The 25,512-nt window shown below is 39.4% G+C and overlaps 1 pseudogene; it reads left to right on the forward strand.

Moving 5' to 3' along the window:
• Positions 1-7: 7 nt before the first annotated feature.
• Positions 8-20,837, forward strand: LOC127645722 (synaptosomal-associated protein 47-like; annotated as a pseudogene).
• Positions 20,838-25,512: the final 4,675 nt, after the last annotated feature.

A 25,512-nucleotide genomic window follows, 5' to 3' on the forward strand; every position in this document is an offset into this window, starting at 1 on the left:
AGTTTTCATGGGTCAGGTCAGAGTGTCCACACAGTTGTATATGACCTATAAAAAGGGGTGACAATATTTTACTTCTTACCCAACTATTTATGATTCTCAATCCCAGACAACAGAGATTTCATCAAGGTATTTATCGATTCCCTTGTTTCCATTGTGCGCAGATTACTATCCAAACTTGAGTGCCTGTCTTGGTGGTCTTTTGGCAAACTGCAATGGACGAGCCACCAGGAAGCCAAATCTGAGGAGGCTGCCAAAGCAGCGTATACCAAAGGAGCGGGCAAAGGCCAGAAAGTAATTTCCAGCATTCCAGCTATTGTTTCCCAAGGTGGGACCTCCGAGGACATGAAACCAGACAACCTGATGGTGTTGGCCTGCTCTCTAGAGGTTAGAGATGCAAACAGACAGCTCCTTCATCGCTTTGAGAGGGAAGAGGTGGATGATATCCATGTGGACAACCATTATGAGATCAGTTTGCGGTAACGGTTCATCGGCAAGCCGGACATCGGTTTCCGAGTTCTCTCGGCCAGGATGGTGGAAGCTTTGTCTGTACTGGAGATGCAGTATAAGAAGAAAGTGGAGTTCACCCATGACTATGCAGCATTTCAGGTTACCCCAACAACCACACCATGCAGCCAAGAGGGTGGAGGATACATCTGGAGTGGACATCTAAAGGACATCTAGCTAACTGTTTCATCCTATGAAACCATGACTTGTTACTGTGATTATACCAACAGCATGATGATACTTTAATGCCATTCAATTTCAAATTTTAAAGACATGATTACATTTAGGGGAAAAAAAGCTGTTTATTTAGTATTTAACAGTATACCAGTGCCACTGTACTAGTGTGGTACTCAGTCTTAAAATACCATCGGAAACCTCCGTGTTTTTCGGTAAATACAGTTATATGGTCAGGAAAATTCCCAGAAAGTAGTTGATTAGAAAGCAAGACGCAGCAGTCAAAGACCTCCACTGAGATCGTTGCAGTTTTTGCATTCCTATGTGCATTTTATCTTAAATTGGATGAATATTCATATTTTTATTGTAATTTGACAGTCTTACATGGATAACATTACATTTAGTGGTCATAATTTTTTTATTTTAAATGTCTTTTTAACCACAGACTAACCAATCATTTCAAAAAGCCTTTTAATAAAGGGCAATACATGTTATGTATTCCCTTTTTTTTTGCCATGGAATACTTGCTTTAGAGTATAAAACAGCCTTTAAAATTACAAGCATTCAAATGTAATTATTTAAACTGCAACACCAGATTGGGTGCTTGAAAACTTATTTATTTGTCTTTTTGTTGTTGTTGTTGTTCTAGAAATCAGCTACAAGTCCTGATAAATGCCTGTAGTTGTATCTGAAATAATAGGGAAAATAACAAAGAATAAACTGAGACTTTGAACTGTTGTGAATTTCACCAGTAAAATCTGACTATTGTTAGAAATAACACTCAAAGACATGACTTAGCATATTTCTACCACATGGTGGCAGTCATGCTCTAGCATGTAATGTGATCTGAATCTAATGCATATTCATTGAGAGGTGCAGATTTTGATTGTTCCATCGTGGCCTTCTTAAGTAATGTTTAACAGATAGTGTATTGTTCTAACAAAAATATGTTTGCATAAACACAATGGAATATTTTAAATGTTTGCACATTTACTCAAATCAACCATATTCTCTCACCAACAAACCCTCAGAATATTCTCAAGATATTTAACTCAGCTTAACTGGCATAGTCATTCTGGATCATATGTCCCCATTCTGCCTCTCTCCAGGTCATGGTCAGGATACAGGTGTGCCAGTAGAGGTACCTGCTGTTGAACTTCATGTGCTGCATCCCATAGTAACTGAGACAGAGAGGCACAGGAGCTCAAAAATGTCAGAGAGTTCAGTTTTCACACCTTACACAGACTAACTCAAATCACCAATAGTAGACAGATATATTTTTATACTCTTCCTGATATACACTTTAGCAGAACATAACAAAGCAGTGTCATGAATAAAACATTCAGAAGTCATCAATCTAACAGTGTAATGTTAGTATATTGATAAAACTTAAATATCATCACAAATCAAATGTTGTCCATCCAGAGCACAGGGACAACACAGTGAACAGATAAATGGTGAAGCATTAAATATTTTTTTTTTTTGGTCAAACAGCTGATCCTTGCACATTGGAGAATGTTAAATTAATAACACCCTGACTGTAATTGTAGAGGTATGTGATAATTGTTACACAATGTAATAAATAAAATACACTATGTCAATATACAGTATATAATTGTCAGTATATCCTCCTGAGACCCAAGCGTGACTGATGTGTGCATTTTCCATTTCCCTTTTTGATTTATAACAAGTAGCACCTAATAAACAAGCAAAACATTTTTTATAATAATAATAAAAATAAATATATATATATATATATTAGGCCTGTCTATTTAACGCGTTAATTCAGTGCGTTTAATTTGACTAAAAATAATGCGTTAAAAAAATTAACGCCATTAATCTCAATGCCCCTCCTGAACGTAGTAATAAGGAAGATTCCTGACAAATGCAAGCTTGTAGTACCACCTGTTTACTCCAGAGGGCAGTAAGTGAAACTTCAGCTGTATGAGCAACGCGCAGTTTATACAGTGAAGAAAAACAACCTTGAGCAGCCGAACAACACAAACATGCGTTACGTTCTTGCGTTCAAAACACTTAATGGAGCGCAAATTCAAACTAAGGGATCTCAAGATGTGTTCTAAGTAATAAACTATATTTAACTTGACAGTGACCTAAAAATCTGACGCAATGCATCCAAGACGCTGCCCAAGCATGTCTGACGCAGCTGTTCATTGACGGATCCTTAAACAGGCCTCATAATAAATCTCAAACTGATTAAAAATTGTAATCGACTGACAGCCCTAATATGTATATATATATATATATATATATATATATATATATATATATATACATATATATGTATATATATCATATAGTTTCCTTAAAATTGATGTCAACATATATGGACTAAATTGTGAAATTGTAAATAATACCAAGCTATAGAAAGTGAGATTTTTTTTGATTGCTTATAATGTATCCAGGAGTGTTGGTTATTCATTCTTTTTTAGATGTATAGACATTACAGCTAATTTTTGGTTTTGGAAGCTGCTTTGGAACATTGTGTATTGGGAAAATCACAAATAAAAAAACTATGCAAGTAAAAATGATTTGATTTGATTAGAATTTTGTTACAATGTCTTTTCCTGCTCTGGCAACACAATCTCAATGTTCTCTCTTTGAACTGTCAAACAAGTGATAGCCAGTGCTGATGCAATTTACAAATCAGAAATTAGCATAATTAAATCTGATACAAGTAATGACCAGCATCCTCCAATCATCAACCATGTTAAAATATAATTATACATTATATATTCTGAATCTATGTATTGATTACCATTGTCCCATGTCTGCCAAACATGTTGAGTGGTCCAAACATCAACCTCTTAAGATCCTTGCCATTTTTGGGGATTTCCGCCTGGATTTGGCCTACCCAAATTAAAAAGCTTCCCATTCCCACATACTTTGGCCTAAATACACAGTTTTGGTGTCATTTTACAGGAACCCTTTGAAGTTGCATAAAACACTGCTAAAAATAAAAAAAAATTAAATATATGTTGTCTGAACAGTAATAACCCTCCTAAAAAAAGAGGCGCTTTTTGATTTTTTTTATATAAATTCATTTTTGAAAGTGTATAACTCAAGCCCTGTAAACCCTAGCAGCAAGCAGACAGTTTTTAGATGTCAGCAAATACCTGAAAAAGGAATTTTGTCTGTATCATGTTTTATTTAATATCTATTTCAATTTATTTGAAGGGAGGAATATTACCTTTTTTTGGTGTACTTTCCGCCTACCCAAATCTAAAGTCTCCTCATACCCATATACAGTGCTATAAATGCAAAATCCCAGTGTAATTTTACAGAAAACCCTTTGTCATTACATAAAACACTGTTGAAAGTGGTAAATATGCGCTCTGGTGTCTGGTGAGACGCTGTCTGTGTGTTTTGGGCACGTAACCTACCCAGTGATCACTTCACAGTCTGGATGCAATATCACAGCCCCTGATTGGTCTATTTGATCTTGAGAGACATTGCCGGAAAGCGGAGGGTCTAAGCTTTATGGCAATATATGCTTTATCCGGATCGGATGTTTACATATTTTCCTGGATTGTTGAATATCATATAACATTACTTTGTGGTGTTTCTGCACTCGTGTGACATATCGAGGGATTACTTGGGCACACAACCACAGAAAACACTGAAAAACGGCTCATTTTGCAGAGAATAACCTAAGGTAAAAGATTATGTAGCATTTGTGACTAACTGTGCTGTCTAGTGCGAGTAGCACGGCAAATATTCAATAATTTCACTTGTATGATTGTATACTTCATGATTCATTCGAAGTGTATTAGATATGTGATTATACCTCATTAAAAAGACTTATTGGAACTTCTTACTGGCAATGAGAGCTTTCATTTGATACATGGTTTGTACATGTGCGTCATATTTGAGCGATATGAGACATATGTATTCAAAAACGCACATAATTATGACACGACTTTTGATGGGTGGAACTATGTAATTTATTGTAAATAAGTTACTTAGTGTAAAACAAATGCCAAAGTGATGCATATCTCAAGAAAGTAGACATTCTAAGCTTTCAAATGGTACCAGATATGAGCTCATAACTCCTCCGCATACATTTAAAATTGGAAGTACATTATTACTGACGTAATTTTAAATCCCGGAACCGGGATCGTGGATTTTAAGTTAAACTGAACTTTTGGTTGGATGTTAGGAGTGAATGCACTTAGCTGCTTAGGAAACCTATAGGATGCTCTCCTGCTCCCTATCTAATGAATTACTTCAGTTACTTCAAATGCAGTTCAAATGCACCTTATTTTCATCCTTACTCCATATAAAGCCACATTTTCCAGCTTTTGGAATGAACCCATTGAATCTAAACACAGTAAATATAGGATTTCCTAGGGAAAATAACACTATAGTCCACTATAATTAGTCTTTTTAGCTAGTCAGTCTATTGTTGGCCATCTTTGGAATGCTCTCAGGAAGCTATTTCCAGTCACACATGTGCAGCTCCTATCTACTTGAAATCAGAAAGACCAAAATCTCAAAAACAGTTGGTCAAGATTACGATCAAAGAACATACTTCAAATCAGCAGTGAAATCTGGCAATATTGATATCATAAATTGTGATACTTTACCTCATATTATGCTAAAAAACGCAATTTTCCAGGCTTGTATAGCCAATGCACATTCTAGAGTTGATTGACAGGTGATGTCTGAATTTAAAAGGTGATTGGCTCTTTTATCTGTAAGGCGGGACTTCCTTTCTACATCCATTTTCTGTTGGGCTCTAGTGCTCCTTGGTTGAGCGTTCCAATTTTTCCCATTCATTTAAATAGAAGTGTCCCATCTCTGATAAATAATCTCTGCTATAATGTAGGCCTACATTATGTTTAGCAATGTGGCTTTTCATGATAAATCGCTAAAATTTTCAAAATGGCATATCGGATTAAACTGGAGACTAATCTTTTGACTCAAACAGGTTTCAATGTAAAAACTTGAGAAAAAGAGTTTTGTCTGCGTTTCTCCCAAAAACTCTGCTGTGATCGGCGTCATGTTGTCACATGTACAGAATATATACTAATGTTAGTCAATAAACAACACACATTTTAAGATTATGAAGCACTGATCATAAGATTATGAAGCACTTGAAAAGGTAAAAATATATATTTTTAAGCTTGTTCAAGCAAAACTTGCTGCCACAAATTTATCTTTATTTTCTATGTGGTAGGATGTTGCTAGGGTGTAGCTAAGGGGCTTCTAGGGTTTCGCTAGGGCCTGGCTCAAGTCAGAAGAGCCCATTCCCTAGTCTCTATAATATTCATATTTTTGTTTACCCATTTTCGTCTGCTAGGCTAATACAAGTCTGATTGCAAAAGTAATAGAACAACTTGCTAATTGCCTTAGCAAGTACTACTAATAACTTAAAGGAGTATGTGGCAGGGCAGAGGGCGGGGTCAACTGCAGGGGATCGTGCGGGAGAGAGAGATCGTTTACGGACATGTCCGTCATGTGTGTGTTTGTGTCTTCTTTTAAGTTTATCATTAAACTATTATTTATATTATCAAGCCGGTTCTCGTCTCCTCCATTCCATTGATCCCTTTACAGAGTATAAGATGAAAAAAACATAGTTGTCTAAGTACATTGCCTAAGAGCATCTTTAGGGAGGTGGCCAAGTATGTATTTATGATATATGTAAGTGTAAACGTAGTTCCCCTCAACATTGTGTCGATGTATTGACAGAGGCGTTTCCAGCATTGAAGGACATCCGGGGGTTAGCCCAGACCATATTAGGCAAATACAGGGATCACTCGAAGAGTTTTTTTTTTACAGTACCACTTTACTTTCAGTCAAAGTACATCTTAATTGTGTGAGACTTTAGTAGAACATAATATGAACTGTTGTGTATTGGTGTTGTGGCCAGGGGCGTCAGGTACTAGAAGGAACTGTAAGAAGCACCAATAATTATACTAACGTTCGACTACGCCACCCGGTATATACCAGGAACTACCAGCCCCAGAACAGGGGGTGCACAGGTTCGTTACCGAAAAATGGGTGTGCAGAGAGACATAGACCAGGGAGTACCAAAGATGAGGCTGCTTTATTCAAATACAAAAGTTAAAACCATCAATACATTATCTCGAGGGCACAATATTCACATGTCAGAAAGAAACGAAAAAAAACAAGAAAAACACTTTAGAAAACTTCAATATACATAAATAATAAATACAACAACAAAAAAATACAAAAGAAAGCTTAAGGGAGGGAGATGGCCTGCTGTGACCCTAAATTTACACACCACGCTTAGTACACACACACACACAAACACACACACACACACTCTGGTGAGGTCAATTCAAAGGAGCACGGCACTCAAGGTGAACACTGTTAAACAGCAGCGAAACCCCTCCTCTATACACTTCCCCCACCACCCCAATTACATAGGAGAAAAGGACAAACACTAAACACTGATTAGCTGGTACTAACCAGCCCCAAATAAAGTAAAAAAAAGTCTGTTCACAAACATGGGAGAAGAATATACAAAGACAATATTCAAGCTCACCTTGTAACTCAAAATAAGTTTAAACCTACAAAAATAAATTACGTACAATACAAGCAAAATTTAGCACAAAACAAAAAGGGAAATTATCAATTACAATTCACAGCAAAACAAGAAAGGAAAATAAAAAATGAAACAAAATAAGGCCACGATCGCCCGCACGCTCGACGGGCAAGCCAGACAGAAAATAGTCACGACTACTTTTGTTCTCACTCTGCGGCGAGCAATCGTCCGGGCCCGCTGTTACAAAAAAAACACACAAAGTTCACTCCACAACGACAATGACCGGAATAAGCCCAGGCAAGGCAGACAGTGCGTTACATATAAAAGACGTGCATCTCGTCCCGTAATGATGAAACCCTTGATCGTGTCACTCAACCGGGAGATGTTCACAACACGGTACTATGCACGGTCACTGACCATAACATGCAGTTGTTTGTTCGTTGACGAGCTTAAAGCCAGGGGCTTTATCCCATTCAAAAAAATGGCAACTTCCGTAAAGGGGCGGTAGGGGTGACAACGCATCCCCAGTGACAAAAACCTCCCCATTTTATACCATAACACCAGACTGCTGATAGGTTCAATGTTTTTACATGACACTGGCCAATGACCAACATGGGTACACTTTACCCTGCTACAGTATATTACATTTAAGTCAACAAAACAACTGTCCAAGAGAGTTCAGTCAATCTCTTTTCACCTGCTCCTTTCGCTCTCCCTTCTCATCAAGTGTTGCTGTCTTTTTCTCTCTTCTTCCACCAGAAAGCTACCAAAAGGTGACAAAAGGTGTTTAATGTTAACATTAGTTTAACACACACATACACACACTCTCTCTCTCTCAACACACACACATTCAACATACAACATACACTATTCACCTCTTGCTGTCTATCTGGTGTCCTTCTCATTACTTGTTGTTTTATTTCACTCTCTCATCACTTGCTGTTGTCTCTCTCATCAATTAATGTTGTCTCTCTCATCACTTAATATTGTTCTCATCACTCGCTGTTTTCTTTCTATCTGTCTGTTCTTCAGTCTCTTTCTCTTAGTCTGTCCTTCTCAGGTTCTATCTTATAGTCTCTGCGTGTATATCTGTCTGTCTACCTGTCATTCTGTCTCTTCATCAGTTGCAAGAGGGTGGAATCGTTAAAGGGTATTTTCTTGGTTTGAGCATTGCAAATCGGTCCATGACACTGTTATGTGTCTGTGACACAAACAATTCCCCTCTCGATGGACATCACTGCCAGGTAATTGAGCCTCTTCTGACCCACGGTTCTTCTCAACCATGTGTGTAGGTGACGCAGAGCACTGAATGATCTTTTGCAACTGTAGCTGCTGACAAGAATCGTTAGTGCTGCTTGAAAGACTGATCTCAGGCTTGGGAACATGTCAGGGTCAAGGAGCTTGTATACACTTGCCATATCTGAAATGACACCTTCATCTCTTCTTTTGATCAGGAACTGTCTAGCCACTGCAACCTCTTCTTTACTGACCTTCATGTTATAGTGTTTAGCAATCAGCTCTAGTGATTCTTCACACAGGAAGTCATTTGCTGCTGGATGGCAAGCTTTGATGCCTTTCATCAGCTCTGCACTAACACCACAAAATCTCCCCTCCAGCTCACTCACCATTCTGTCAAGGCATGGGTAAAATATGTGATTTCTTATCTCATCCCCAGCACTCACATAAGCCCTTGTGCCAGTGGTGGACTCTACCACATAGTCATCTAATCGCCTCTGCTTGCGTCTGTGAGAACCTCCTGAATCTGGGGTCTCTGACAGATGGTTGGCCAACTTGGCCTCAAGAATTTCTTTGGCCTGATGATGGAATTTCTCTGCCATTTCCTCTGTCCGCATGGACCTAAGTGTTTCAAGGACCTCATCTTTATACCATGTAGCTTGCACTAAGTCCATATCCTCTTTTTGAAGGTACTTGTGAAGTCCCTCTGTAGTGGACAGCAAAGCTTTGAACATTATAAGCATATAGACATTTGAAAGTCTTGAAAGTTTGGAAAGCAATCCAATTGCTGTGGTAGTAGTAGTCATTTCTGTGAGGCACTTCAACAATGCTGGCAGATTTGCAATCACAGCTGTGACTGATATGAGCTGGCATGCCCATCGCGTCTTCGAGAGCTGAACAAGCTCACTCTTCACTAAGCCCAAGGCTTTTTGCATGTCAGAGAAAGACTGATGATTAACTATAGACACACTGAAGAAACAGTACACACTCTCCAGTGTGTCGAAGAAATCTATGGCTTCTGGCACAGCCCTACAAGTGTGACAAAGCACCAAATTCAGTTCATGTGCATAGCAGTGCACATACACTGCTTCTAGATGCTTCACACGGAATTGAGCCTGAACACCCTGAACAGCACAGCTCATGACGGATGCCCCATCGTAAGCCTGAGCAACACATCGCAGGTCTTGCAGGGCTTTGGATTTGAGAACTTCTTCAATGGCCTCTGTGATGGAACACACATCGAAAGACTTCAGACTTGTAAGTTCCAGAAAACGTTCTTTGACAGTGTTGTCATATCCCACATAACGAACACACACAGCAAGCTGTTCCACATGACCATCTCGAGCCTCATCAGCCATCACTGCATACATTTTTGAATGCTTCATCTCTTCAATAATGGATGCAGTAACTTCCTCCACACAACATTGTATCATTTCATTCTGTGAGCCTGAAGAGAGATAAGTGGAATGGGCGGGAGGTGTGTAGCTTTGGAGAAAGGGGTCGAATTCCTCCGGAAATTTCATAATCTCTAAGAAATTTCCCTGATTGTCAGAGGACTCTTTGTCATGATGGCCACGGAATGTGAGGCCTTGCTTTCTTAAAAAGCTAATGACAGCAATGATACAACGGAGGAATTCTCTTCTTTCAACTATCTGATCAACATTGGCCACATGCATTCTCTCAACAACACTGCCTTGTTTTAAACTGGCTTTGTAATTCTTCCAAGCAAGCATTGAAGCTTTGTGTCCTGAACTAGTATCGTGCTCTCTAAAGCTGTCCAAAGCTCTTTTCCAGTTTGAAAATCCAACAGAGTGGGTTATCATATCTTTATTTACTCGAGACACTTGTTTCCCAAAGAGCCTGCATGAGAAGCAGAAGGCTGCATTTCGGCTAGCAGAGTACAGTAACCACTCAAAAGAGTCAAACCATTTTTGCTGGAAGGCCCTTCTCTATAGTCCAAAGCTGGTGAGAGGGTATTCTTTGAGTTTTGCTCTGGCTGGGCCTGTTTCTACAGTTCCTAAATCTTCCACTCTAGTACTATCCTCCACTAACTCATCCTCTCTCCTCCCTGAATCATCTGTGATGCAAAAGAACAGATACAGCACATAACTTATTGCAAATCAGCTTCAAACAACTAATTCATCAAGTGCTACATATTTGAAATTGTAGACAATACCATTGAAAAAAAATGTATTGGGAAGAGCAGATCAGTGGGATTGCCCTAAGATCTATCATGATTCTTGAATTTTCATGTACATTACCATAAAGTCATCACAAAAGAGTTATATTATAGTGAGTAAAGTGAGGTAAAAAAAATATTTAATATATGATGTATAAGATCCTAAGTTAAAGCAATACATGAATGATTTTAGTCTAAGTTCATTGACACACCATGGCATCGAACTGTATATAATTCTCAATGTTCATCTGTCAAAATCCTTTCATTAGGATCATGAGGAGCATTGGGATAAACAATGTTTCACTTTTAACTTTCTCTAAAGTTAATATCAAGTGACTGGTTAATTGTTACCAGTTTCCATGCCTGATTCTAGCACAGCTGCTGCTGGCTCCTCAGTCTGTAGCTCATCTTTGCTACCCTCTACAAAACCATTTAATCATATCAAAGTGTATATTTACTACAAACTAATATCACAAAACAAGTCACACATACATTTTTTGTTAATGCTTATTGGTTATCCTTAGAAAAAACAACACCTGATAAACAAGGAAAGTATTCAGTGCAGTGGGATAGTGTTCCAGGCTACCTACAGCAGGGGTGCCCACACTTTTTTGCTTGTTGATCTACATTTACATGACCAACTCAATAAGATCTAACAACTAAAAAAATCTTTAAAAAAAAATATATAAATGCTTGTTGGGACTACTGCATGTATCCCTACATGGAATTCATCTTCAAATTAATTTTAAAAATAAAATAATGTTCAATGTTGTTATCATCCAGTTTTAACACTAAACCAAAAACACCTACAGCACAATAGATTACAATAGACAGGGCATTTACCTTATTCTGATGTTACGTTCCACGTGTATTTGTGTGTGTGTTCCTGTTCTGTGTCTCCATTCATTGCTTTCAGGTGGTGATCGGACACTGGCTGTTTGCGGGCACGTGTCGTCATTGTGGGGGGCGTCATCGTCTGCTCGACCAATCCACTGCTGTGCCATGAGTTTAAAAGGCCCATCCACTACTAGGAAGACAGATCTTCGCCAGATCTCACCCAACTCGCGCGTTCTAAGCACATGGTCGAAACCACTATCACGATTCACGCTTATGTCTTTATTGTTGATGATTTGAGTAAATGCGTTTGCCTGACCTGAGTTTGATAAGACAAGATGCCTAGTTAATCCGAGTGCAGTACATCTGGAGCATTGAGTTCTCTGTTGCGAAATCATAGGACGGGAGGTAGGGATCATTGTTGTGTTAGGTATGCGTGGAGTGTTCGCCCTTAATGTATTTCTGTTTTTATTTAGTGTAGTTTAATTAAGGCGGCGTATTCCGCTGAAGAATTCGGTTTTGTTTCTATTTTTTTCTTTTGTGGCAGTTAGTTTAGCGGGTACACCTAAAATTAGATATCAGTTATGTTTTGCTTATTTCAATAATTTGGCGACACTCTTGTTTGTCCTTGTTTTCTCGTTTATTACTTTTCTTTCTAAATAACCCTGCTATTTAATTTAAGTGAACATGTTTAAATCTTTCATTCAAAGAGAATAAACGTTTCCTCTTAACGTTTAATTGATGTTTCTTGGTTGTTCTTCCTGCATCCACACACAACAACAGTGTCTCACGTAAATGTTATGTAATCATCCCCTTTTACACCTTTTAAACACGTAACATTTGGTGGTGGCAGCGGTGGGATATTCCTTTAAAGGGATATCTTATTTTTCTTGGGATGAGTTTGTGAGCGCTGTTGCTTGTGTATGGGTTGGCGCAACCTTGAAGGAGGTATCGTCTGAATGAAAGATTTTAAGAGGCTTCTGTGGATTCTAGCATTTGTGGTGGTAAGTTTAGTCAGAATGGCTGATTTTGATCTGGATAGTTTTGTGAGTGCACCAACGGTCGAACAATTAGGTACGTGTAGGAAAGATGATTTGTTGAGAGTTGCCGAACATTACCAAATTAGAATTGTTAGACAGCAGCTTAAGCGAGACATTAAAAATATGTTAGTGCAACAGCTAAGGAAGTTGGAGGTGTTAAAACCGGCTGATAAATCTGAGGAGATTCTGAGCTCTGGAGCTGGTTCTTTAGGTGAGGAGGAAGTGAGTGGGACTGATGAGGCGGAGGGTTCCGAAGCCAAAGCAGTCTTACCGCCCTTTGAATCTTCTTCTCCGTCAGTAGCGGGAGATGATTCGCGCCTCAAAGTACGTTTGGCGAAAGTCCAACGGGAAGAGCGCGAGAGGGCAGATGACCGTAGAGCTCAGTTAGATTTTCAACTCCACATCCGTCGTCTGGAAATAGAGGCAGACACGCAAGTAAAGTTGCGTGAGTTGGACCTGAGCATAGCCAGAGAGGCACCGGTTCCGCCTACACTTCCTGTATCAGCTGCTCAATCTGCGCAGCAGGTTGCTGTCGCGGCAGGTGCGAGTCCGACGTTTGATGTGAGTAAACACATTTCTCTTGTCCCACAGTTCAGAGAGGCTGAGGTTGACTCATATTTTAATGTATTTGAACGAGTTGCTTCTATGCTTAACTGGTCTAGAGATGTGGCCGTTGTTACTTCAGTGTAAGCTGACGGGCAAAGCTCAGGAAGTATGTGCTGCACTTTCTTTACAGGATAGCTTAGACTATGACGTTATTAAAACGGCAATTTTGAGGGCTTATGAGCTCGTACCGGAGGCGTACAGACAGCGATTTAGGAATCACAAAAAAGTTTAAAATCAGACGTTCGTTGAGTTCGCTAGGGAAAAGAGTTTGTTGTTTGACCGGTGGTGCACCTCAAATAAAGTAGCAGATTTTAGTGCTCTCCGTGAGTTGGTTTTGTTAGAGGAGTTCAAAAATTGTATTCCTGATCGTATAGTTGTTTATCTAAACGAGCAGAAGGTGACGTCAGTGTCACAGGCGTCTGTTTGTGCGGACGAGTTCACGCTTACGCACAAGAGTGTTTTTGCTCTTGCTCGGACTGACCACGTTTCGCATGTTCCTGTTGTCTTGAGAGATCAGTGGCGTTCGAAAAATTTTCCAAAAGCTAAAGAAGGCAGAGAATGTTTTTACTGTCGCAAATCGGGACACCTTATTGCTGATTGTCTAGCTTTAAGGCGCAAAGAGCAAGGTGTCAGTACTAAAAGTGTCGCGTTTGTGAAGACTGTGGATTGTATAGATAAGGAGAATTGTGATGTCTTAGATGTTAGTTATAAACCTTTCCTGATGGAAGGATTAGTGTCTGTTAGTGAGCATTCTCCTGATCCAGTCAGAGTTACTATGTTGCGTGATACCGGAGCGATGCAATCGTTTATAGTAGCTGACGCGTTGTCGATTTCTGAGCGTACTTTTTGTGGAAGTCATGTGTTAGTACGTGGTCTTGAGATGAGCACTATGAAAGTTCCTTTGCATCAGATTTATCTGAAGTCAGATTTGTTCTCAGGATTTGTGAAAGTTGGAGTTCGTGATAGTTTACCAGTGCATGGAGTGAACTTCATTCTTGGTAATGATATTGCAGGTGGTAAAATTGTACCGCTATTAGAGGTTTGTGATAAACCTATTTTTTCCGATGGCACTGATGAAATGTCAGAGAAATTCCCTGAGGTTTTTCCTGTTTGCGCTGTGACGCGAGCGCAGGCTCGTAAGTTTGCTGATGTTGATGATTTATCCTCCACATTCTTAGCACCTATGTTTGTAAACGATGCTCTGATGCCTGATGCAGGTAAGTCAGATGGCACAGTCATTTTTTTTAAATCAGCTGATTTGAAATTAGAAGTTACTCGTGAGAAAATTATTGCAGCCCAAAAAGAGGATTTTTCTCTGCGTAAATGTTTTTCTTCTGTCATTTCCGTGGAAGAGGTGCAAGAGAAGAGAAACGCTTATTATGTGCAGAACGGGTTACTGATGCTTTGGTGGTGTGCTGATATTGTGAATGATTCAGAGTGGTCTTCTGTGACCCAAATTGTCATTCCGACGTGTTATAGACATCTAGTACTTTCACTCGCTCATGATCATGATTTGTCTGGTCGCATTAAGAAAACATACCATCGAATATTGAGACATTTCTTTTGGCCTAGAATGAAGGCTGATGTAGCCAAATTCTGTAGAACCTGTATGACTTGTCAATTCTCGGGTAAGCCGAACCAGGTGATTCTGCGCGCACCGCTGGTTCCTATACCAGTCATGGGAGAGCCTTTTGAGCACGTTATTGTAGATTGTGTTGGATCATTACCTAAGTCAAAATCTGGTAATCAATACTTGCTTACAATAATGTGTACCGCGACGCGTTTTCCGGAGGCGTTTCCATTGAAAAAGATTACGGCACCGGTGATCAGCAGCGCGTATCTCGAAATCTCGCATATGTCATGTAAATATGCTGAAGGCGTACCTTGTTCGAGAGTCATTGCAAGATGTTCTGAAAGAAAATGAGTCGAATATATCTTGTGCTGCGGCGCTTACGTGTGAGTCGTTTGATTTTACTTCTACACACGACAAGGAAGATGATGGAGTTTTGATACAACACACATATCAGCAGTGCGCCAGGTTGAAGAATTCTGAAGTACTGGCTGTTTTAAATTCCCACCTGTCTCATCTGTCCGAGTCGCAGAGTAATGATGTGAAAGAAATAATTTCTGACTTTCCTTCGTTATTTAATGACGTTCCCTCTCACACTACGATTTTAGAACATGACATCGACGTGAGTAATGCTGTTCCTATTAAGCAACATGCTTATAGAACAAATATTCTTAAACGTTCTGTGATCAAGACTGAAGTTGAATATTTGTGTGAACATGGCTTAGCGAAACAGAGTCTTAGTCCCTGGAGCTCACCTTGTCTACTCGTGTCTAAGAGTGATGGCTCTGCTAGATTCTGCACCGATTACCGAAAGGTAAACTCCGTAACTGTTCCTGACTGTTTTCCATTACCTCGTATGGAGGACTGTGTGGACAACCTGGGGTCCGCTAAATTTGTCAGTAAATTAGATTTACTGAAGGGTTACTGGCAGGTGCCGCTAACATTGCGCGCCTCCGATATTTCTGCTTTTGTGACCCAAGATGATTTTCTGCAGTATTGCGTAATGGCGTTCGGGATGCGCAATGCACCAGCCACATTCCAGCGGCTTATTAACATCGTGCTTGCAGGTGTCCGTAACTGTAACGCATATTTAGATGACCTCGTGATTTATTCACCTACTTGGTCTGCACATGTGTCAACGATAAGAGAGGTGTTTGAGCGCCTTGAGAAAGCTTCCCTGACGTTAAACTTGGCGAAGTGTGAGTTTGGTCAAGCTACGGTTACGTACTTGGGCAAAGAAGTGGGTCAAGGTCAAGTTCGACCCGTGGAGGCAAAAGTAACTGCAATCGCTGATTTTCCTGTTCCTGCTACGTGCAAAGAACTTCGCAGATTCTTAGGAATGGCCGGTTATTATCGGAGTTTCTGCAAGAATTTTTCAACAGTGGCCAATCCTTTAACGTCACTTCTTAGTCCATCATGCACTTTCCTCTGGAATGATGAATGTCAGAATGCTTTCGATAACATCAAAACTTTGTTGTGCAGTACGCCTGTTTTATCAGCTCCTGATTTTGAACGAACATTCAAGCTAGAGATTGACGCAAGCTCTGTTGGAGTGGGGGCAGTGCTGGTGCAAGAAGACGTTTCTGGTGTCGACCATCCAGTATGTTACTTTTCACGTAAGTTCAATAAACACCAATTGAACTACTCTACAATTGAGAAAGAAACATTGGCCTTATTACTGGCTTTACAGTATTTTGATGTTTATGTGAGCTCAACTAATCTACCTGTGATTGTGTTCACGGATCACAATCCTTTAGTGTTTATAGGTCGCATGTACAATCATAATCAGAGGCTGATGCGTTGGTCTTTGATGGTACAAGGCTACAATTTAGAGATCAGACACAAGAAAGGTGCGGAGAATATCATCGCGGACGCTTTGTCCAGAGTTTAAGCTGGTGTGCTCCGAAACATTGGAATGAAAGAAAAAAAAAAACATGTTCTTTTTTTCATGTTTTGATGTTTTTTTTTTCTTTTTTTTTAGGGGGGGGAAGTGTTACGTTCCACGTGTATTTGTGTGTGTGTTCCTGTTCTGTGTCTCCATTCATTGCTTTCAGGTGGTGATCGGACACTGGCTGTTTGCGGGCACGTGTCGTCATTGTGGGGGGCGTCATCGTCTGCTCGACCAATCCACTGCTGTGCCATGAGTTTAAAAGGCCCATCCACTACTAGGAAGACAGATCTTCGCCAGATCTCACCCAACTCGCGCGTTCTAAGCACATGGTCGAAACCACTATTACGATTCACGCTTATGTCTTTATTGTTGATGATTTGAGTAAATGCGTTTGCCTGACCTGAGTTTGATAAGACAAGATGCCTAGTTAATCCGAGTGCAGTACATCTGGAGCATTGAGTTCTCTGTTGCGAAATCATAGGACGGGAGGTAGGGATCATTGTTGTGTTAGGTATGCGTGGAGTGTTCAGCCCTTAATGTATTTCTGTTTTTATTTAGTGTAGTTTAATTAAAGGCGTATTCCGCTGAAGAATTCGGTTTTGTTTCTATTTTTTCTTTTGTGGCAGTTAGTTTAGCGGGTACACCTAAAATTAGATATCAGTTATGTTTTGCTTATTTCAATAATTTGGCGACACTCTTGTTTGTCCTTGTTTTCTCGTTTATTACTTTTCTTTCTAAATAACCCTGCTATTTAATTTAAGTGAACATGTTTAAATCTTTCATTCAAAGAGAATAAACGTTTCCTCTTAATGTTTAATTGATGTTTCTTGGTTGTTCTTCCTGCATCCACACACAACAACAGTGTCTCACGTAAATGTTATGTAATCATCCCCTTTTACACCTTTTAAACACGTAACACTGATGATTTGCACTGAATGGAATCAGACAGTTTTGCATAATCAGGGCAGTAGCTGCTGGTAGCTAGTCTCAAACACTGTTAGCTTTGCAATTTCGCACTCTGTTCTCAGAAGCCCATGGAGGGCGCAAACCTAGTTGTCATGGCAACTGAATAAACAAAAATCTTGCCTGGTCAAAATTTACTCGTCAAGTTCAAGTCAGACAGAAACTAAAAGAAGGAAAGACATTATATTTATTTTTATACAAATTTAACGAAAGTACATTTAAATTTTGTGCGGTCTACCAGCATTGCCTTTGCGATCGACGTATTGGCACCCCTGACCTACAGCATGAACAATAGCAAGGTTATGTAGCCTAAACTTTTCTTGAAATGGGCACACTTATCTCGAAATGTGTAGCCGTTGTTTATCTTCAAATGCGATGATAATCATGCTGGTCCAAGTAGCCTATGGTAATAATTAGCCTACTGTGGGTGAAAGCCAGCCAGCCAGATGATGATTTCGGGGGTTTACATAGGCTATTGTCCGGTTTCATATTTGTCAGTCAACTTTTCAAAATACATTCAGGGCTACACTCAAAACATTCGGGGCTGAAGCCCCGGCAAAATCGGCTGACGCCACGTCTGTGTAGTGATACCTGGTAGTGACGCTCTGAGCCCTAAACACCTCAGATCCAACAGCAAAAGCTTCTCATTGAGAGGTGAATGGACCGGCAGTGGAATTCAGCTTACTGACGCAAAACCGCTTGGCTCCGAAGAAAAAATCTGAATGAGCAGATGCATTCCAGCTTCTTTTATACCCGTATGTCTAGGGGAGTGGCATGCAAATTCCACTCGCCAATTCTCATTGGCCTTTTCTCAAAGACCTGAGGTGTTTGGTGCTCCTAACAGCTACCCTGAACGTCTTGTTCCCTCCATCAGGGAATGGGGGTTACGACAGTGACCGAGACGTTCCACCAGCAAGATATCAGGATTCAGGCATCTCATCAAATCACAATACAACCTCCACTTTATAAGCCTGCTCAGCTGCCTCTCATTGTTTGCTTACTTCTGTGTTTTAAAACGGAAATAAAATCTTTATACCATTATCACAAACGATACTGGAAATATCATGGAAAAGTGATAGAAATTCACTAGTCAAAAAGTGTGGGAACACAATAAAATGTCCTCCAATGAATTTCTAAATAACCCCAAGAATTTAGCTAGGTCCCATGAATGTACATGCAGTAATATTCTGTTAACAATGTTCTGACACCTAGCAGTGTAGATACAGCATCATGCAAGAACAAAACATTTTAGTTATCAATTCAATGGTGCAGAAACAAACTATTCTCAGTCAACCATGGTTCATTTATTCTGTGAGTGAAATTATTCAGTTAGCCGGGATTACTGAGATAAAGCGAGTAATATTCGGCTGGTCATATGATCTCAACTTGGCGACAGTTGTCATAAATGTGTGCCAAGCACCATGTGTAGAATAAAGCAACTTTTACTGCAAGTCTTTCTGCTTAAAAGTTTAGTAATTAGCCCAAAAAATCACTGAGTCCACACATACTCCTCCTCAGTCCTGTTATTTTAATGCTGTGGGCAGTCGGCTCACTCCCCCACCACACATAGATATGAGGTCACAGTGCCATCATGTGCAGACGGCCACAGTGCCAGCTGCAGTAAACCCTCTCAGCACCCGCGCTGACGTGCTGCATGGTATGCAGCAACCAGACATAAACACTGACGCAAAAACCGTCAACCATTTCTCATTGAGTGCATTATTATGGCACTCTTCATGTTGAACCATTTCAAAACACAATATTATTGCTTTGACCAGAGATAATTAATGGTTGGTCAACCATCCCAAATATCACTTTTCAAGATGGTTTTGGGGTTAAGAAACACTAAAAACAAACATGGTAAAAGGCCATGAGAAGATGGGGAAAAAAGATTTTAAATGGGATGAGGTCTTGTCTTTGGCATGGCACTTTGTCTTATAGAAGACTTTAATGCACAGACTCAGTGCAGACTGTTTATAACAACATGAAAAATGATGTAACCTGTCACTCTCTACAAAAAGACTCAAGGACAGCACAAAAGATTACCAGTGTTCAAGTCTTAACACAGCCATGAAAAGAGTCAAGCAAAGCGTAGCTTTGTATGTAGCTAACTAACTTTTTTCTTGTGTTTTATTTTATTAATAAATTATATATATTTTATCTTAATATTTCAGGTCAGAATTTTGTAAAAGATTATTTAAAATGTATTTAAGTATTGATCCATTCAATGCATGCAAAACATTAATTAGAAGCTTTAATTTCATGTTGAGCCAGGTTTTCTTTCTTTCTTTATCAAAAAGATAATTGAAATTTGCTTTCTTGAAAACTTTGATTTCGTAAAGTCTAATATCCCACTTAGTTTCACATTGTATTGGAAGTTTGAATGGTGGGAATTTCATAAAATATTATTATAAAGAACAGGTACTGCTCAAAGCATTGTTTACATCTGATATCAATAATTTCTTAGAGTTGTTCCACCCAAACAGCATAAATGTGTTGTGGCAATAAAACGGGATCGTGTAGGATTATTGCAACGTACACTGTGAAGGCAGATCATAGTATTTTTGTGTGTACCAAGAATATATTAAAAAACCTGTATCTACATGATTTTATGCACTGCCCTGCTACCATATGATTGGCTTATTAGATAATCACTTAGATGATTGTTGGTGCCAGATGGGCTGGTTTGAGTATTTCTGTAACTGCTGATCTCCTTTGATTTTCACACCAATGCTGCTGGGGGCACCAGGAACAATTGATCTCAGATTCGGACCACAGTAAACGTTCCCAGTAAGAAAACCACCATAGGGACTTTGGAGGTAGGCTCTTTCGACTTGGGCCAAAAAAGACTAACAATCGCTTAGCAACACCCTGGCAACTACCAACAGCATCATAGATGTTGAGTTTTGCATGGGCAAACACCACTCACATTTTCTTCAGAAAAAATTTAAATCTACATTGTTGTACCAACCAGATACCACATGACATTCTGTGATGGTCTGTGGTGAGCATGCCTTAATTTGCTTATTTTAACCCCCTCCAAATCAGAGAATAATAGTTAATATATGACTTAGTCAATATCACATAAGTATGTCTGTGGAATTTTGAACTCCAACCCCCAATAATCATCATCCACGAGTGTGTTTTGTGGTGGTTTTGTGTAGATGCTATAGCAGCTGAAGAATCTGGTCCTGGAGACTGAATCCAAACTGGAGCATCAGGACAAGGTTCTTGATGTATTGACGTCTTCCACCTACCATGCCACCATGAACATCAACAGACATACTTGGTGTATGAGGAAACTGCTGTGAATATCTGTCACCAGATAACTGGTAAGATATACTGTATGCACAGATAAATACTCAAAAAAAACTTTGAGTTGGAGCAGCATGTTTCACAGTACATTTCTTCAGTGGACACATTAATCTTATTTGTTTCATCTTTATGAGTAAGGTGTGGCAATTTTAAGAGACGCAGAGCGTGTGTTCGCTTGAGCACTGATGCCTGATAACAGTACCAAACACTTAATGCTGTGACAAGGTTTTACCATTGTGCCTGTATCACCTGATACACCTAACATTTTTATCCAGTTACGTGTTATAGAGGCTAGATAACAACATTAGATTGAAGTTTCATATATAATATTTGTAGTATAAATAACCTTAGGTGTACTCTTAAGGGTAGTGGTTGTGCAAATCGCAAGGCTAAACCTAAAAGAGATTCTACCAGCCCTTTTCTTTTTCAGATGGAATCTCGGATTTACAAAATAGCATGCTAGTATCACAGTGTTATTGTATTTCAAAGAAACTCAGGACATGCACTTTATTTTATAAACCCGTTTAGCTAGGGTTGCAATCCATTTACCCCCAAACAATAGACTTACACAACAGGCAGTATGTATCCATCACTGGCGGCATTTTCTAGTGGTAGGGCTGTCTTTATTATTCATATTGAATTAATCGAAATCAAATAACCATATTATTGCAATTTATTACACGGACCTCTGGAATACTCAATTCTGATTGGTCAATGGCGCCATCTAGCTGTCTGATATTTCATGAGTAGCAAGCGCACATTCGGGGATTAAGACAAATCAGGGAATTGCATCACCTTTTCTAATGCTTTATTCAAAGTGCGATGTCTACAAGTGAGCTGATAAAATTATTTAAACTCAAATCAATGTTTCATATCCATTTATTTATTTATTTGGCAAGAAGTCTTGTAATGAGCTGGAGGTGGATTTTAACTGTTCAGCGATGTCTTTATTCTCATATAATTATATTATTTCAAATCAAATCAATATTGTATGTCCAATTTTATTTATTTATTTGTTTAGTAGCTCTTTGATAAGCAGTATAATGTACAGTCAGTATAATGGTTGAAGGACAATTCAACACCACCGACTCTAAAAGATGTGGCAGGAAATTAATATCATCATGGACTTCAAACAGAATAAAAACTATGATGTGAACACTGCTGCCTCACTCCTAGATGAGCTAAATACCTCATTTTGAGGTAAATAACACCACCCTCACAGAGAGCTCTCGCGGCCAAAGCTACAGAGTTTAGTTCACTCTCTGTCTCTGTAGCGGATGTAACCCGAACCTTCCGACGGGTGAATATCTGTAAAGCCACAGGTCATTGTTTTGTATACATTAATTCTATATATAATGAATCATAATGAATTTAACATGATAAATTGTCAGCCTTACTTGAAAACTGTTAAACACGATTTGTTTGGATAAACTGAAATCACAGAGACTTGTGATTTCCACATAAACATACTGTATACCATCACCTGATTCTCATGGTACATCTATCTTGAATGTTATTGCTTTATGTTTGTAATTAAAAGTTAAAAATGAGCTTACTCCCAGAACCCAACTGCTGTATTAAAGATCACAGCGAGTGTCTTTTTGTTATTCTTTACACAGGTCCAAATAGACTCCTACAACCTAAATTCAAGCACCACACTGCTATGGCACACCTTTTCAGCATCACATTTTGCATGACCCCCACCCCCCACCCCCCACCCCCATAGTACTACAAACATTGTGTTGTTGTTCTAAGGTGATATCTCAAACCATTTCACATGATTCTGTGCATAGTAATGCACTCTGTCTCAGGCTTAATCTTGTTTCATTGACATAAGTACATGTGTGCTGAATTTCAATCAAAATTGATTAATGTAAACCCATAATTCTGTATTTATTTACTGTGCTCTTTGTGATCAAGGCAACTGTAAAATAAACTCAAACTGACATTTGTTTTCTGCCACTCTTCTATGAGGTTGGGGGGATTGATTTGTTGATAACATACTTTGAGTGTAACAGAAACAAAACCACAAGGGAGGACCAACCCAAGCCCAACCCAGTCTTGCCCCCACATCTTGATTTGGCACATCAAAACATTTTCCAGCTGGAGTCGGAAGCTCTTTGCAATAATAGCGCTTGATAGTGCAGAGTGAAGGCTTTGTAAACAGGCTGACACACTTGCAGGGATACCCTGTCATTACAGCATCCTGTTGGCACAAGAAGTTAAGCATCTGCTCACCACCCTGGCCTGCAACTTTCACGAAAACGAGAGAGACCACCATGTGCTAGAGGCACAGATCAGTTTCATTAGGCAAGGGTAGTGGGCCCCTTGCAGTCTTGACTGCTGGAGGAAGACCTGTTAAAATGACTGATGGCTTAAGTACACAATATTTAGTGAGGGTGGTTTTTATATTTTTTGCATAGGTGCTTTACTTTACATGGTAAAACCTACTCAGAAAAGTTGCAAATTCAAATACATACCATTTAAATCACCAGAGCGACAGCCGTACACATGCTGACCAATGTCTTTGGCTGGTGCATCGAATCTTGCATTGTTTTTTGAGAGTCCTAACATGAGGATTGCATTTTTCAAAACAAGTCTGGAGTAGACTCCTTCCTAAGAAATGTGTCAGTGCAGGGTCTAGTGAACTCATAAATTGGTCTTCTTTAAAACCGATTAGTCATCAAATCCATATCGATTATTCGATTTTTAAAAATGTGTAGTTTTGCTCATCCCTCATAAGAGTGCTGATTGCTTTAAGACTACACAGGTAGCAATATGGCAGGGCGGAGGGAGGGGCCGGGTCGTGATTATACACACCCGGCCCCACCCACCGCCCTGCCACAAGCATGATTTGCCCTAATAAGAAATGTGTCAATAATCTGCATTTTTCTACATGAATATGTCCTTAGAAGACAGTGGACACTCAGCCTGTAGAGCACTATTGAAGCTGTGCTTCAGTGGGCGTCTATGGCAGATACCTGTAACATTCAAATCATTGATGCAAAAAAATCTATGTTGATTGGACAAAAGGCTCTAAACATGTCATTTTGGGTTCCGCCAGGAGGAATCTGATTGCCTATTGGACATTGGGCTTTCCATCAACATTTTGTCCTGCCTGAAAGACTGGCTTCTGATAAGATGATTACAATATATGACCAATAATTGAAAATGTGGTTGTACATGATTGACAGTGTATAAAATGTAAAAGCATTGTTGAGTGTTTGGCAGCTCGGAAATACAGTACACGTGCAGTTATATGCAAGCTGACGTAACACGTTTATTTACATTTTAAACAGTTTTGAGCTAAGTTAATTATTTCTGTTAAGTAATTTTACTTTTTGAGTATTTGTTTTAGCAGCTTTTGGGAGCAACTTTGTGGACACCAAAAACTGTCCACAAAGTGTGTGCTTGCCCACTTTTTCATGTGGAACACTTTAAAATGAATGTGTTTTCTAGTGTAGTTTTTGCAGAATTTAATGAGACAATCCACAATGTTACATTTTTACTAGATCGCTTTGCTCTGGTGAAATTTTACTCTGCTTAGCCAGCCAATGTTTGACTGACCAGGGAGTTTCTCCTGCGGTCTGCACCCTAGTAACCAACTTATCCCTAGTCAGGATTTCGTACCTCAAGACAACCGCTGCTTTCACCAAGTATCACTGGCAGCAACGCTGTTGTTTAACTCAAGTTTTTGTTTGCATGTTTCTCTTCTGTTGCGGAAAATCTGGGAAACATTGACTCATCCTGAGTGTTCTGCTTCTGTTTACCCAAGGATACTTGGGATATATGAGATTTACTGGTTCACTGCCCTGCTTTCCATTGCGTGATAAACAGCAAGCTCTTTATGGATTTTCTGGGTAAACTCTCAACACGTACCTTTCAGCTACTTGCATTAGGAAGCCTGAAAACAAAGAGAGAATGAACACATACTGGTGTGGTTAGAAGTAGCCGTGCAATGTAAGGAAGTGGCGGCGGTCTGGGCCAACCACAGTCACTGTACATGAGATCCGGCTCTTCCTTGCAGCGGATGGTGTGGAGACGCTAGTGATTTCTACTTGCCTTGGCTTGCTGGTTTGTTTACATGATGGACTTGTGGTGGGCCACTCCGAGTGAAGCGGTGTCTCTATTGATGGTAAATCAATCAGCTTCAGTTTTTGTCATGGACAAAGTTTGGAGAGGGCATAGGCCTTGATTCTGTAGAGGGGTTTCACTTGATCGAAGGTAATGTTGGGGTAGGTTCGCAATGAAACTTAAGGACTGTTGGTTATTGCTTTGTTGTTGTCGAGTTCTTTCTAGTAATTTTGTCCATAACTTACTATGACCAACAAAGATATTTGTTATACGGTGTGAATCATTGGGTTGAAAGTGAATCGAATTTATTCACGATTCATAGGATTTTGTTTGATTCAAAACGATTCAGTCTGATTCAATTCACAATTAAATTCGATGCGATTAACGATTCGATTCTGCATTTAAAAAAATTTATAATATGATTCTTTAAAGGGATAGTTCACACAAATATTTTAATTCTCTCATCATATACCCACATACAATCCCAGATGAGTATGACGTGAATGGTGATCAGAAGTTTTAATCTCCAAAAATGTACTTAAAACCAGAATAAAACTAATTTATATATAACTATATAAGATATTAATGTCTTCATAT

This window comes from Xyrauchen texanus, chromosome 6 (assembly GCF_025860055.1).
Source record: "Xyrauchen texanus isolate HMW12.3.18 chromosome 6, RBS_HiC_50CHRs, whole genome shotgun sequence".
Taxonomy (NCBI): domain Eukaryota; kingdom Metazoa; phylum Chordata; class Actinopteri; order Cypriniformes; family Catostomidae; genus Xyrauchen; species Xyrauchen texanus.